Source organism: Chrysemys picta, chromosome 9, assembly GCF_011386835.1.
Source record: "Chrysemys picta bellii isolate R12L10 chromosome 9, ASM1138683v2, whole genome shotgun sequence".
Lineage (NCBI taxonomy): Eukaryota > Metazoa > Chordata > Testudines > Emydidae > Chrysemys > Chrysemys picta.
In genome coordinates this window covers 28,096,554-28,111,658 of record NC_088799.1, presented here as the reverse complement: position 1 = coordinate 28,111,658, position 15,105 = coordinate 28,096,554, and the positions used below count along the sequence as shown (strand labels likewise).

The 15,105-nt window shown below is 43.5% G+C and overlaps 1 protein-coding gene across 2 annotated transcripts in view; it reads left to right on the top strand.

Annotated features, from left to right (window-relative positions):
- Positions 1-10,872: 10,872 nt before the first annotated feature.
- The window catches only part of RNF13 (ring finger protein 13), a 135,722-nt gene continuing 131,489 nt past the window's right edge, over positions 10,873-15,105 (top strand). Inside the window, exon 1 of one of the 2 annotated variants that reach the window (XM_042853660.2) lies at positions 10,873-11,214. The gene's annotated coding sequence lies outside the window, so the exon portion shown is untranslated. Of the gene's footprint in view, positions 11,387-15,105 lie in introns of both variants that reach the window. The other variant, XM_005308214.4, reaches the window with a different exon arrangement.

The following is a 15,105-nucleotide window of genomic DNA, read 5'->3' as shown; positions in this document are numbered from 1 at the left end:
TGAGTCTGTGTGCGACAGTGCTATTACAGGCCTGGCTGTATATCCAATCCAGGTGGGTCTCATCAGAGTTCACTCATTGCTTCCAATTGTGGAGCAGAGCTCCTAAGGCTTTCTCCCAGGGTCAGACTTCTTGTCTGGCATGCTTCCTGGAACAAGGGACTGGAAAAAAGACCCTGTGCTAGAAGAGTACTAATGCTGATAACTAGAGATTCCTTTTTAACTCAAGGAGAAAAGGCATTGCTCTGCAGCCAGATTCTGCAATCCTTACTCAATTTAAGTATTCTTGCTGACTTCACTGGGACTAATTGTTGAATAAAAACTACATAATCAGCCCCACTATCTAACTCTTGCAGGGTGGGGATTCCTGGCACAAGGAAAATAGACTGATCAACCCTTTAATCATAAGAGCCACTTCTGTGGTCTGTTTTGCATGTGATAGTAAAAACAATTGGGGATGAAAGGGTTAAAGAGATTGATTTTACTGCTACTACTACTACGTGGTTCATCTTCTTGTATGATTTACGGTTAAAATTTAATTTTGGGGTTTTGGAGATTTATTTTGTAAACAAAAAATAACTTGTAAAAAAGGAATAAGGATATATGTGACCCAATGTGATGCCTTTCATGCTGCAGCAGACTTTCTGGGGTAAATGTGATCTCACCAACACACAGAGCAAACGTGTGCTGGGAAGTCACACTTAGCAGGAGTCAGCAATTGGAATGCTATGGGTTAGGTAGCTAAATCAGACTTTGTGGTTTTGTCTACTGTAGGAATCTTACCAGTGAAGTTTTTGTAAACACCTGCCCAGATGTGCCAGTGTTGGGAGGAGCCCTAATGGAGATCTCTCTCCAGCAGCAATTTTCAGCATTCTGTCAAGCAGCCCTGCACGTCTAACTGGCCGGGTGCTACTGAAAATGGCTGCTGGAGCTAGAGAGACATCTATGCTAGAGATCCCAGCCTGGCTAACATCAATGCAGCTGTATCAGTATTAGCAGTAATGAGAATTCTTACAAAAAATGGAATGTAGACAAGGCTTAAGAGATAATGTGCTTCCTTCATGACATGCCTGTCCTAATATGGAATTTCTGCCTTGTGTCTGAATTAGTGGGAGTATGAATGTCAGAGAATTTAGCACTCAGGAAGAATGACTGAGTATTGGAGACTATAGGCCTCTGTTTGTCCACTGAACATGTACAGCACAGATAATGACAGGCCCAGCTTCCCTATATCACAACATTTAATGGGCCTCATCCTTGATGTGCAGGGACTAGCTCTGTAGGGGTGGTAAAATGATAGCCTAATAATGCCTGTTTGTTCATTGGGCACCAGTTAGGGTAGTGGAGTTTATGACACTGACATTTATCTAGGAGCTTGACTGAAACCATCACATTAGTTTCATATAGGCAACTTAACAGCCATCAGAGGAGAAAAAATGCAATAGTTATTCACCAAGGTTCTAGCTGAACCAGTAACCTAAAGAAAAAGTCATCCTGTGATGACTCACTCCAAAGATGGTAGGTTACAGATCTCGTTCCCTCACCCCCACCCCAGTCTGTGTGATTCCAGGATTTCAGGTTTCTCATCACCTTGCAGGATCAGGTCTCCTGTCTGTAAAGTGCAATTCCTGATGTGTTTTTCCCCTGCAAATTAATGCTTAAATACTCTTTAGAAAATATTAACACCAGCATCCAAAAATTGTAAGTGTATTTTAATTTAGTAACATGGCTTAGTATCTGACTACTGAACCTACTGTATGATGGTGTCTAAAATAAAACAGAAATTTGATCGCTGGATAAATCCTAATCCTAGGATAATTCTGCCTATTTTAAGAATGGTTAGTCAATCTCTGTTCTCTTGGTAACAAATGCTAGAGTCTTCAGAAAATCCCCAGCATTGAAGGGCCTCTGAAGATGTTAGGGATATTTTATTAAACAGAATTTATATTTTTACCACAGTCCTTTATAGGGCCTGAAGTGGCAAATAATACTTAATTTACTGGTGTTTTGTTTTGTTTTTCACTGAAGTGATTCATTTTGTATGGAATCATATAAGGAGCCCAATTCTGCAATTTTACTCAGGCAGATTTCCCATAGACTATTTTGTCCTAGTATGGACTGCAAGATCAGCTCACAATATACCATGCAGTTAAAATGTAACTGACAGTGGGATACAGTACAGAAAGACACAGACAGAATATTATTGCTCACTTGAAGTCATTTCCCCAAACACATAAGGCAGGGGCGGGCAAACTTTTTGGCCTGAGGGCTGCATCGGGTTTCGTAAATTGTATGGAGGGCCGGTTAGGGGAGGGGGTCATGGCCCGTCCCCCACCTCCTATCTGCCCCATCCAACCCCCTCTGTTCCCTGACGGCTCCCCCCGGGACCCCTGTTCCATCCACACACCCCCGCTCCGCATCCCCTGACCACCCCCGGACTCCCGCCACCCCATCCAACCCCTCCTCTCATTCCTGATTGCCCCCCCCGGGACCCCTCCCCCATCCAACCACCCCTTCTCCCTGTCCCCTGACTGCCCCCTGCTGCCCCATCCAATGCCCCATTCTGACTGCCCCCCCGACCCCTGCCCCCATTCAACCCCTTGTTCCTCCCCCGACCACCCTGATCCCTATCCATGCGCACCACTGCAATCCACGAAACTCCCACTTGGCTGCTGCCTAACTCTATGTAGATGCCTAACTCACTCAGCAGCTAACCTAGGCATCTGAGTTTTAGACACTTGGGCATGCATGCTGCTGCCGCCTTGCTCTAGGCACTTGGGTGCCTATCTGCTGCCTAAGTCCCAGAGTGACTCATGAACTGGAGCCAAGATAGATATTAAGCCACTTAAGTCACATGCGGGGCTTCTGAGCATGCCTATCAGGTCCCATTCAAAACTCTGAGGGAGGGAGAGGTAGGCACTGCTGACACCCCCTGTTGCTTTTAGTCCAGCAGTTAGAGCATTTGCCTGGGCTGTGGGAGACCCAGGTCCAATTCCTCCCTCTTTGCCAGAGCGTGGAGAAAAGATTTGAAGAGTGGAGTCTTTCACTTCTCAGGAGAGTGCTCTAACCACTGAACTATGAGATAGTCTGATGTGGATTTCCTTTCATCTCTCCTGTTGAAGCTGTTCCACTGTGAATAAATAATGAAAGAATGACTGGAGCAGGGTGATCAGGTCTCCAACTGCCAGGTGGATGTCCCAACCACAGAGTCCTTTCCTCTCTCTCGCCCAGTCACTGTTCCACTTCCACTGTGGATAAATACTTAAATAGTGATTGGGCCGGGGCATCCACTCCCCCAGTCACTCATTATTTATCCACAGTGGAATAGCTTCAACAGGAGAGACTGAGGGAGCCTCACATCACAATATCTCAGAACTCTGTGCTAGAGCACTCTCCTGAGAAGTAGATCCCCCTAATTAGTCCTCCACCCCAATAGAGAGGGGGGAATTGAATCTGGGTCTCCCACATTCCAGGCACATACTCTAGCTACTAGGCTAAAAGCTATAAGGTGGATGCTGGCAGCACTCCTCCATGCCCTGCTTTGTGTGGAGTGAGGCGCCTAACTCATTCCCACAAGCAGCAGCTTAGATACCAAAGGTGCCTGACTCTCCAGGTGGCAGGTTCCCATTTGTAGATTGGAAGCAGAGATAGGTGACCATCTCCGAAAGACAGGCAGGGGTTAGCATATACCCCTGTTGTCAGCATCTCTGCACTTAGTTGGTTTTTGTTGATCAGATTTTAAGGCAACTATCTCTCCACATTCATTGTATAAGGCAGAACCTAGGCACCTAAATACGACTTTGTGTATTACAGTGTTGTTCTATGATTTTTTTTAGGCACCTAAATGTGAAGTACTGTGACACTGAGTCTTGCAACACATAACTCCCTTTATTGATCCCACCCCCAATGTTTTTCTGATGTTCTAGTTAACATGGCTTGTTTGGCTGATTGATTACTATTCTTTGCAGTTATTATTGCAAGATTTTTTACTCTCTGTTGGGTTTTGTTATTTTCAGCCTGAAAGGTTTCACACACAGAGAAATCATCTCTGCATTGTAATGAGATGTGCAGCTTTTTGTGTCTTGAAAGGAATGTGTTCTCTGAGGGCACACTTCATAAATCAAAAATTATCGTTCTGTCGCCTGATTCAATAGAAAGTAAAGCTGGTGGCTCTAGGAAAGCTGTTCCCCACAAAGCTACTATAAATAACACAGCAACTGACAATTCTAATTCTAAGAATTCTGCTGTATTTTGTTGAAAGGGACATTTTTAACCTGGCCTCTCATTTTGCATCCACAATTAATTGCGGGTGTAAGTGACAATACTTAGGTGTTTAACTACCTGATCTGTAGAAATTTGGATCCAACATCTAAACTACCTCAGAGTGGGTTGGAGCACCAGCTAGTGGGAAGACTATGGATACAAGGTTCCACAGGGAGCAGTGTTGCCAAGGGTGATGGAGATGACTAAAAAAACCCATAAACTCTCTGTGCAGGTACCCCTGTAATTTGTGGATGCCAAGATATCCATGGAATTTCTCTACCATCCAAGATTTGGTGGGTCATTTATGGGTTTTCAGGGATGTGGTGGGTCTTGCCCTATTCCTACTTCAGGGTGGGTAGCTGCAGAAGGGGAAATCCACACACCCCTGGTTTGAATTAATTGCAGATAATTATATGTACTGAAGTTTGGAGTTTCATGGTTTTCCTGCTTATGATTATATATTCCTTACTCTACTCAGGGGAAACTTCCATTTATATATATACACATACAGATGGACAGAATGACAGATATTCATTATGGTCCCAACTCAGCAAGGTATTTAATTAAGCCCCTGCGTAATTAAGCACACATAGTCCCATTGAAGTCAGTGGGATTACCAACATGCTTGAAGACAGACATGTGCTTACTTGAATATCTTGCTAAATCAGTCCCTACGTTGACTGACTTCAATGGGTATTTTGCCTGAGAAAATAGTGTAGGAGTGAGCCTTTCGAGGGCCGTCCCACATTTTATATACATCTTTACTTCCATCCCACATAAACCTGCTATGATCTCTTTCATATTACTGCAAGTTATTTACAAAATAAATGCTGACATTAGAGAACGTGTTACTTACCTTAAAGAAATAAATTTTACATATTTGTGTATTTTTATGTCTACACCTTCCTTTCAAATTTTTCCTCTGCTTTTGGGACATGGCAGTTAGGAAATAAGAAGGTATATTAAGAGGAGCGAAAAAAATCAGAAAAAGGTAAAGTGGGAGAAGCCAAAAACGAAGGAATGATAGGAAAGGAAGGGAAAAGAGAAACAGCAGGGAGGAAAGAGAAACATAGACATGAAGAAAAGAGAAAAACAACAGGTTGGTAAGTGTACACATAGCAACTGATTTATTGTCCCTATACCAGTAATCACAATTATTTGAAAAAGACAGCTTATTTATTAAAACAAGTGCAAAGAAATATACCATAGATGTTGCAAAGAAAAAAAAATCCAACAAAAACATGGCAACAGTGAACTAAAAAGAAATGCACATATTATCTACCTACAATGGAATGTGGAATTTGTGGGAGCCTGGAGTATGACTTTCTTATAGGCCCACGAGTATGAAGTTTACTCCACTAGCAATCTACAAAACCTACCACTACAAAATATTTATTGCAGGCTCTTTCCTAGCAGAGTTATGCAGTCACTCAGGAACCTTGTGGCTGGCCAAAACAGAAAAAAGGCACAGCCATCCTTGGAGTATATAAACTAAAAAATTCCTCTACCTGTGTTATTTATGCCTCTCCACAGCCAAAACATAGGCTTAAAAATAAATAAAGACATAAAGTAGGCTTACTTGCCTAACCTTCCACACTCCAAAAAAGTATATCAGCAAAACCTGTCTCCCTCTTTGTGGGAAGGGTGCTAATTATATATCCTCCCCAGCAGGTTTTGCCAGGACTACAAATATGGCTGCTAGGAGGGACTACATTTCCCTGCTACCCGTAATCTCCTGGAAAGATTGGGAGGGAAACTAGATAATGTTTTCACCTCTCTTAGCTCATTTGTCAGTCTTGGTCCATCACTGCAGCAGAGGAGATACAAGTTCCAGTCCTCCCTACCCATGGAACTTCAGCCTAGAGCCCTAAAATTAGTCAGCAGTGTGGGTTTCTTTACAAATCCCAGAATGCTTCCTCGGAGTCCTCTTTCTCCTCAGTAACCAGGTTCTGTTCTAGTAAAACCTACAATAAGTTAAAGGTCTAATATACATCCTCAGATAATATGCTCAAGTACTATGGTGATAAACACCATAGAAATACATTAAGTACTATATAATTATTCTTAGAAGAAACAATAAAGAACAGTTAAATATCATTTATGCTAGAGTCAGTTCTGAAATAAAACAGACATTGCTGATGCTACAATAATTTCATAATAAATACGAGGTCCAGTCTTGCACCTCAAAAAACACACTACTGAAGTCACTCAGTGTTTTGCCTGAATAAAAGCTTTTTGTTTTAAGGTAACATTTGCTATCAAAATCCTTAACCTAAGTTACTCCAAAGACAAAGAAAAATACTTTTCTACCAACTATCCTGTGTATTCTCTCATTCCTTTTCCATCCTGTGTTGTCGTCATCTCCCTATTCTGAGGCAAAATCTGTTTTTGGATATTTATTCATATGCACAACTGACCATTTAGAAACCTAATAGACCAATTGTGTGCGCAAACACTTGGTTTTCCTGCACAATCATGGCAAATGCTTGTTTCAAATATCTGTGCACAAAACCAATCATAACTTTTGTTCTTTTTTTGTTGTTGAAAATTTGGCTCTTAAAACCCACTTGAAACAGACAGCATCTTTGTTGTTAAGAGCTTGATTGACTCACCTACACAAAAGTAAAGTGCATCCTCTAACCTATGAAGGTTGAGCAGACTCTAACAAGATTTAAGCCTATGGTTCTAATGAATATAGGTACACTATTCAAACCATGATGCTTAGATCACTAAGCTCGTCTCTCCACAACCCAGATTTTCAGTTAAAAGTGAGTTATACAGGTGAAGGGTCATCAGACTTCAGGTTGAAGGACGATGGCTGAAATTGCAGAATTTCTCTTGCAACATCAAATTCAGTCAAAGGGCACAACTGGGGAACATAGAATGGACAGGAAAATTCTATTGAGTCAGAAGCTAGCTGGGAAATATTATTTAGGTCAATCTTTGTTGCAAGGGAGGTAAACACAAAGGGACAAATTCAGAAGTGATCTAAATTACACATTGATAGGTGGGTGTAATTTACAAGCCAATGGAACATTACCAGGAGAAAGAGGAGTCATCCCTGGCATAGCAATTAGCAGGAGGATGTAAGGTATGTTTTCAGAGGTGATTATGCATTATAAATATTTTGAGACAAATTCAGAGAGCGGTTGTAACCTACACACCCGATGGCAGGAAAGGCAAATGTAAGATAAAATAGGACAAAGACATTTGCCTTTCCTGCCATCGGGTGTGTAGGTTACAACCGCTCTCTGAATTTGTCTCAAAATATTTATAATGCATAATCACCTCTGAAAACATACCTTATACCTAACTCATTATCAAGCATTAGTACCTTTCATTCTAAATGTTTGTTAATTTATTCCAAGGGTTTTCAAACTGTGGTCTGGGTCCACAGACAATGACTAAGGGGTCCACAAAAGGTTGCTGTTACCATAGAACAATGGTTACCATGTGGCCCATGAACCACTGGGGATCTGCAACCTATGTCTAAGATTTCCAAAGGGGTCCACACCTCCATTTGAAAATTTGTAGACATCTGCAAACGAAAAAAGGTGCTCTATTAGAAGAGTACCTCCTCTTTTGTAATAAGGCTGATTACACTGGTCTACAATTTTTGAGAAGTCGTCTGCTTCAGAGATAAAATGTGCTATTTATTATGTATTTTGATGTTCTGAATTCAAATATGACAATTAAAACAACTAATTGGCTACTGTTTCTAAGATATTTAAGTTTTTACATTTTATGTCTATGTATATTTTGTAGATAGTAGAGTTTTAATCATAAATTGTAAACCTAGGTCTTTTCATGTATTTATGGTTGCTTTACATGATAATATTTCACCTGTCCTGTTTATGTAACACTTTAAAAATCAGCAAAAGGGTTATATAAATAAAATGTATTATGAAACAAAAGGCAAAAAACTATTATGTAGTTTAGTCCTATTCAGTGTCTACTGGGCGCTTCTTGACTTGTCTCTTGTATTCATTAAATGGAGCATCTCTTGTCACTGTCCAGCAATAGTCTGCAAGCATTGATGGGCTCCATTTGCTCTGATAGCGTTTCTCCATTGTTGCAATGTCCTGGTGAAATCGCTCGCCGTGCTCGTCGCTCACTGCTCCGCAGTTCGGCGGAAAAAAATCTAGATGAGAGTGCAAAAAATGTATCTTTAGTGACATGTTGCAACCAAGGCTTTTGTATGCCTTGAGGAGGTTTTCCACCAACAACCTGTAGTTGTCTGCCTTGTTGTTGCCGAGAAAATTTATTGCCACTAACTGGAAGGCTTTCCATGCCGTCTTTTCCTTGCCACGCAGTGCATGGTCAAATGTATCATCTCGAAGAAGTTCACGAATCTGAGGACCAACAAAGACACCTTCCTTTATCTTAGCTTCACTTAACCTTGGAAATTTTCCATGGAGGTACTTGAAAGCTGCTTGTGTTTTGTCAATGGCCTTGACAAAGTTCTTCATCAGACCCAGCTTGATGTGTAAGGGTGGTAACAAAATCTTCCTTGATTCAACAAGTGGTGGATGCTGAACACTTTTCGTCCCAGGCTCCAATGACTGTCGGAGTGGCCAATCTTTCTTGATATAATGGGAATCTCTTGCACCACTCTCCCATTCACAGAGAAAACAGTAGTACTTTGTGTATCCAGTCTGCAGACCAAGCAAGAGAGCAACAACCTTCAAATCGCCACAAAGCTGCCACTGATGTTGGTCATAGTTTATGCACCTCAAAAGTTGTTTCATGTTGTCATAGGTTTCCTGCATATGGAGTGCATGACCAAGTAGAATTGATGGCGAAACATTGCCATTATGCAGTAAAACAGCTTTAAGACTCGTCTTCGATGAATCAATGAACAGTCTCCACTCATCTAGATCGTGAATGATGTTGAGGGCTGCCATCACACCATCGATGTTGTTGCAGGCTACAAAATCACCTTCCATGAAGAAGAATGGGACAAGATCCTTTTGACGGTCACGGAACATGGAAACCCTAACATCACCTGCCAGGAGATTCCACTGCTGTAGTCTGGAGCCCAACAGCTCTGCCTTACTCTTGGGTAGTTCCAAATCCCTGACAAGGTCATTCAGTTCACCTTGTGTTATGAGGTGTGGTTCAGAGGAGGAGGATGGGAGAAAATGTGGGTCCTGTGACATTGGTGGTTCAGGACCAGAAGTTTCATCCTCTTCCTCATCTGACTCAAGTGAGAATGATTCTGGTGCATCAGGAACCGGCAGTCCTTCTCCGTGGGGTACTGGGCGTATAGCTGATGGAATGTTTGGATAATGCACAGTCCACTTTTTTTTCTTTGACCCACCTTTCCCAACTGGAGGCACCATGCAGAAGTAACAATTGCTGGTATGATCTGTTGGTTCTCTCCAAATCATTGGCACTGCAAAAGGCATAGATTTCCTTTTCCTGTTCAACCACTGGCGAAGATTTGTTGCACAAGTGTTGCAGCATATATGTGGGGCCCACCTCTTGTCCTGATCTCCAATTTTGCAGCCAAAATAAAGGTGATAGGCTTTCTTAACCATAGTGGTTATACTGAGCTTTTGTGATGCAAAAGTCACTTCACCACAAACATAGCAGAAGTTATTTGCACTGTTCACACAAGTACGAGGCATCTCTGCTCACTTTGGCTAAACAGAAATGTGTCCCTTTGCAAAATCAAACCCTGACAAATAAGAGAGCAAGACACTGTATGATTTCTAGAGCTGATATAGGGCAATTTGTTCAGCAGAGTGATGTAAGCTTCGTTATGACTGCATCATCCATGACTTCTAGGAATAACAAGATGCAATTCATATCATGTATGACGCAATACCAGCTTCAGATTGCATCATTCATTGTTTTGCCTAAAAAGCAAGTACTGTCCAAACCCAGTCATAGATTTATTCATAGATCCAGTCAAAGATGTATTTTAGTCATTTCTGGTTTAAATTGAGATCCTTTCCCTTTATAACTCACTTATTCTCCGCCATTCCCAAGTCAAGGGTCATATATACTGACCCAATAGCATATCTTGAAAACTAGAGCCAATCAACAATTTTAAGCATCATTTTCGTTCTCAGTGACCGAGAATTAGTAAAGTTTGACTACATTTATTTCAGAAGCATTTTGGCTGTAGAGCAGTGTTATATATTACTGGCCTCTTCTACAGTTCTCATCCTCCGTGGAAATATGTCTCTCTGGGAAAATCTATGTGTGGTAGGTACATCTGCAATCTAGTCAGGAACAACCTAGAGCTGGCAGCAACTTAAAGTTAGTGGCAGGACTATGTAGAGCTAGCTAGCACCACTAATTCACTGAAAGGCAGCAGCAGCACCAATGGAATTTGGAGGAAACGAGAACCCACCCCAACCGAAACTGACCACATTAAACGAGCTCAGCCTAGCCCATGGCAACTCTTTTTACTGTTGTCCTTTTAAAGGGGGCACTTTCAAGGTTGGGAGGTCAAACCCTTGCCCCCCCCCCCCCCAGCCATGCTGTGCTCTGCCGCACTGGCAAGGACCCCGCTCTCTGAGCTATGTGCGTTGTGCGCAGCGTGCCAGGCATTTCCACTGGCCGCCCACTACCCAGCCATGGCCCTGGGAGCCCGGACCCCGCGCGCAGGCGGGCAGGGCTCCCGCCCCAACCAGAGAAGAGGGCTGGGCAGACACGACGTGGGTCAGGGTCCCACGCCACACAGTGACGTCACTGCCATCAGCCCAACGAAACAAACGGCCGTTCCAGCCGGGTGGACCTGTTAGTCCTTCCGCCGCCCCGCCAGCCGCTCTCTTCAGCCATTCTCCCTCCGCCAGCGCCTCCCCCTGTCTCTCGCTGTCCTCCTCACCGGCCTCTGCCCGCCCCCCGTCACCACCCTGAGCCCGCAGCTCCCGCCTCTCCTCGCCAGGCCCCAGCATCACGTGCAGGCGCGCTACGTGCGGCCCTACCGGGGCGGAGCAGCCGGTGAGTGACGAGCCGAGCGAGCAATTCCCTGCGCCCGGGCTGGCCTCTCCGCCTATGCAGGGGCCCGGGGCGGGGTTTCCGCCGCGCTCTGGCTCCGCTTCTCTCAGCTGACGGGACAAACCCATTTGTCATGGAGTCGCTGTAGGCTGGTCCCCCTGCCCTCGGCCCCCAGGTAAGAGCTGCCTGTGCTGCGGTCGGTGCGGCGGGGTTGGGGGCGGGCTCCGCTCGGGCCCCCCCGGCCAGCTCAGCCTGGCTCGCTGCTGTCACGCTGCCCCCCACTTGCCCCCGGGGCTTGTGGGGGGCTAATGGATCAGTTGCCCCCGGCGAGCCGAGCTGCACCGGGTTGGCGGCCGGGACTGCGAGCTGGTTTTGCGCATCGAGGCCGAGCTAAGAGCTGGGTCTCCCCAGAAGCAGATTCCCTGGCAGCCCCAACGCTGGAGCTGTTGCTAACTTTCACTTCAGCTGAGTCTGGCATTTCCCTTCCCTCCCCCAGCCTGCAGCGAGCTCAGGGTAAGCAGAAGAGAGAAGAACGAGTGAGAAGAATAAAATGCTGACAAAGCACCACCGATTACAGCTGCAGCCCGGGCTGGGGTTTCACTTCTGTGTTTCTTGTCTGTGGTTTTCTCCAGAGCTGCCTGGCCGGGGATGCTGACCATATTTATGATGATGTGATTATCTGTGCTCTTCCTGGCGACATTTGTCAGCTGTGTAAGGGGGAGCAGGTACTGGCTGGAGACTGCAGCCTAGTGCCACCAAAACTTAATAAAGAGATACAAAAAAATGTATTGGGATATATAGACTCTGTTATTTACTGTCTAGCGCAATCCATGCTTTGGTTGACAAAATCCTGAAATAGCGAAATTTCAGTGCTGTCTGCCATTCTTCAGAGCTATTCACGGGTAATGCCCCTGGTGCTTTTTAGTTTTCACTCCCTGCGCAGCAGCTACCCTTCCTTGTCCAGCCCCAGAGGTAAGGCCATCCTGGGATGATGCAGATTCAGATCTCGTGTGGTCTGATGAGAAGCAATGCACTGAAATGCTGTGGGGAGTATCTACAGAATATTATTAACATTAAGCAGCTAAGGTGGATTTGTCCTCTAATCATGAAATTGTGAAACTAACAAACCTCCCCTGCACTACCTGGAGCTTTTTAAGAACAATTAGAGTGTAAATGAAATGAGTGATCCAGATATTAATGTTTCTAAGTGTTTTCTTTGCTAATGATGAATAGCAGCAGAGTTTACCAAAATGCAAACTGAATTACAAAACTATAGGCAATGGGACAAATTCAAGCCTGGCATAAGGTTTCTTCAGTTGAATTACATCAGGCATGAATTTGGTCAGATATTTGCCAGTTCACTTGATGATTTCACATGATGTGTGTGCACGTAAGTATCTTTATCCTTTCTCCAGTGGCAATCTGAGGTAATAGGGCAAGGACTATCATTTGGATGGGGACGACTTATTCTGTGGCCCACACTTTTAACAGATTGTCTGTGGAGAGGAGAGGTTGGTCCATGAGACTATTATTCAGCACCATCTCCCCTCCCATTAGTGCCTGTGCAGACTTTCCCTCCTGTCTTCAACCACATAAGTTCCCTGTCGCACCTACAGCAATTGCTTACATGGAAAATTAATATTAGGAAGATATTTAATATTTTGTAATTATCTATAATGTAACTTAGTAGGTTTGAATAAGAAAACCAGATAGCTCTCAGCAAGCCACAGTATGCTCTCTGTGGAGCAACAGTGGCCTATGGACACTGATTTATATGAATATTCCTTGACAACAGGGAACAGCCAATATACAATTATGCCTTCTATAAATGCTGCAGTATTCTATGTTCAGTAAAGGGTGATGGGTCAGAGGTTCCATTCACCGTCGTGGCAAGCTGTTCGCCTAATTTCACTTTGTTTTCTATCCTTGGTTATAGGGAGCACTGACAGAAACATCTGGAGTTAGTCTAACATTTTCCCCCTTGAGACCCAATTTTCAGTAGCTTTGTATCTTTGCCAAACTAACTGTTCAAATTAAAAAAAAAAAAAGTTGATACAAGATCTCTGCCTCAGACTGATTTTTTTTTTAAGAAGGTTACAGCAAAAGTGCTTTAGCCATTTCTGAGAACAAACTTAGAGAAAAATAGGTTGTTTTGTCAATGCTAAATTTGTAGCACCATAAAAAGAAATGGTTGTATCTCCAGGCAGTGGAGCAGGACTTGACATTTGACAGGGGGTTGCTTGGGGGCAGGGAGGTGCTTTTTACTCTTTATCAAAATATATCCTGAAGAAGAGCTCTGTGTAGCTCAAGAGCTTGTCTTGCTCACCAACAGAAGTAGGTCCAGTGAGAGAGATTCTCAAGTTTCTATGGGTAGGTCTACACTTACCCGGTAGTTCGGCGGCGAGCGATCGAACTTCTGGGTTCGACTTATCGCGTCTAGTCTGGACGCGATAAGTCGAACCCGGAAGTGCTTGCCGTCGACTGCGGTACTCCAGCTCGGCGAGAGGAGTACCGCGGAGTCGACGGGGGAGCCTGCCTGCCGAGTGTGGACCAAGGTAAGTTCGAACTAAGGTACTTCGAACTTCAGCTACGTTATTCACGTAGCTGAAGTTGCGTACCTTAGTTCGAATTAGGGGGTTAGTGTAGACCTGGCCTAAGTGCAGTCTGCATTGAGCATTCTCTAGCTCTAGGGAATTCCTACATGTCAACTGCACTGATCATATACTGTTGCTATCAGTTGCTCCTTTTTAAAGTAGTAGAGATCTGTGCTTTGAATCTAGAACCCTGCAGATGATCCCTATCGGGGTGAATATGGTTCCAACATGATGGAATCCATTTGCTTTTTTTAAAAAAAAAAACCAAAAGACACCACTACCCCTTAAGAAATTACATAAAAAGAACCTCTAAGGAATAAAGTTTGAAGTCCAGGAAATTCCAGTATTAGCATTGCTTGTGTAACCTTAATTTGGTCCCTTTGTGTATATGTATTGTGATGCAGTCTTTTGTTACGTGATCATATACACCTCTACCCCTATATAAAGTGACCCGATATAACACGAATTCGGATATAACGCGGTAAAGCAGCGCTCCGGGGGGGCGGGGCTGCGCACTCCGGTTGATCAAAGCAAGTTCGATATAACACGGTTTCACTTATAACGTGGTAAGATTTATTGGCTCCCGAGGACAGTGTTATTTTGGACTAGAGGTGTACTATGTGTTCTACAACTCCCCAGCCTCATTCAGTGAACAGGGATCGACAATAAATGAGGCACAGAATTTTGAGAATTGAAAAGCTGTTCTTTTGTGTTTGAGGCACTGCACTGGGACCCATGAGAACTGGGTTCTGTTCATTGCTCTGCCATAGATTTGCTACATGATGTTAGGTAAGACAATCGTAATGTGTATGCACAGTGGGGCTGAATTAAGGTTGTCTGTACAACCTTAATTCTAGTATTTCTTAACTTTGAGTGCTTGACTTTTCAACCTTAATGTTATTTTATCATTATTTGTAATAGAATATCTGCTGAACTAACTGAAGTAGACATAATGTTGCATGTTCACAAATTTCCCTCCCTTTTGAAGAGCTATTATTCTTCAGGTGAATAGTCATACCCCCTGCATTTTCTGTACTTCAAAATATAGCTGAGAAATTGTGATAAGAGGGAACTAATAAAATTGTGGTAAGAGAAACTAACTAGTAACAATTCTATGTATTTATGTAAAAATAAAAGTTCATGGATTACAAAACAGGGTTTTTTTTGTTTTTGTTTTTGAGACAGATTCATGTGACTTCAGTTTCCCCTATTGCTCTGTCAGTCAGTAGTATTACAAAGCTTCATGGGTCTAATTGCTATGCCAGAGTCACAAAATTACTTGCTTCTAAAATGTCAGTTC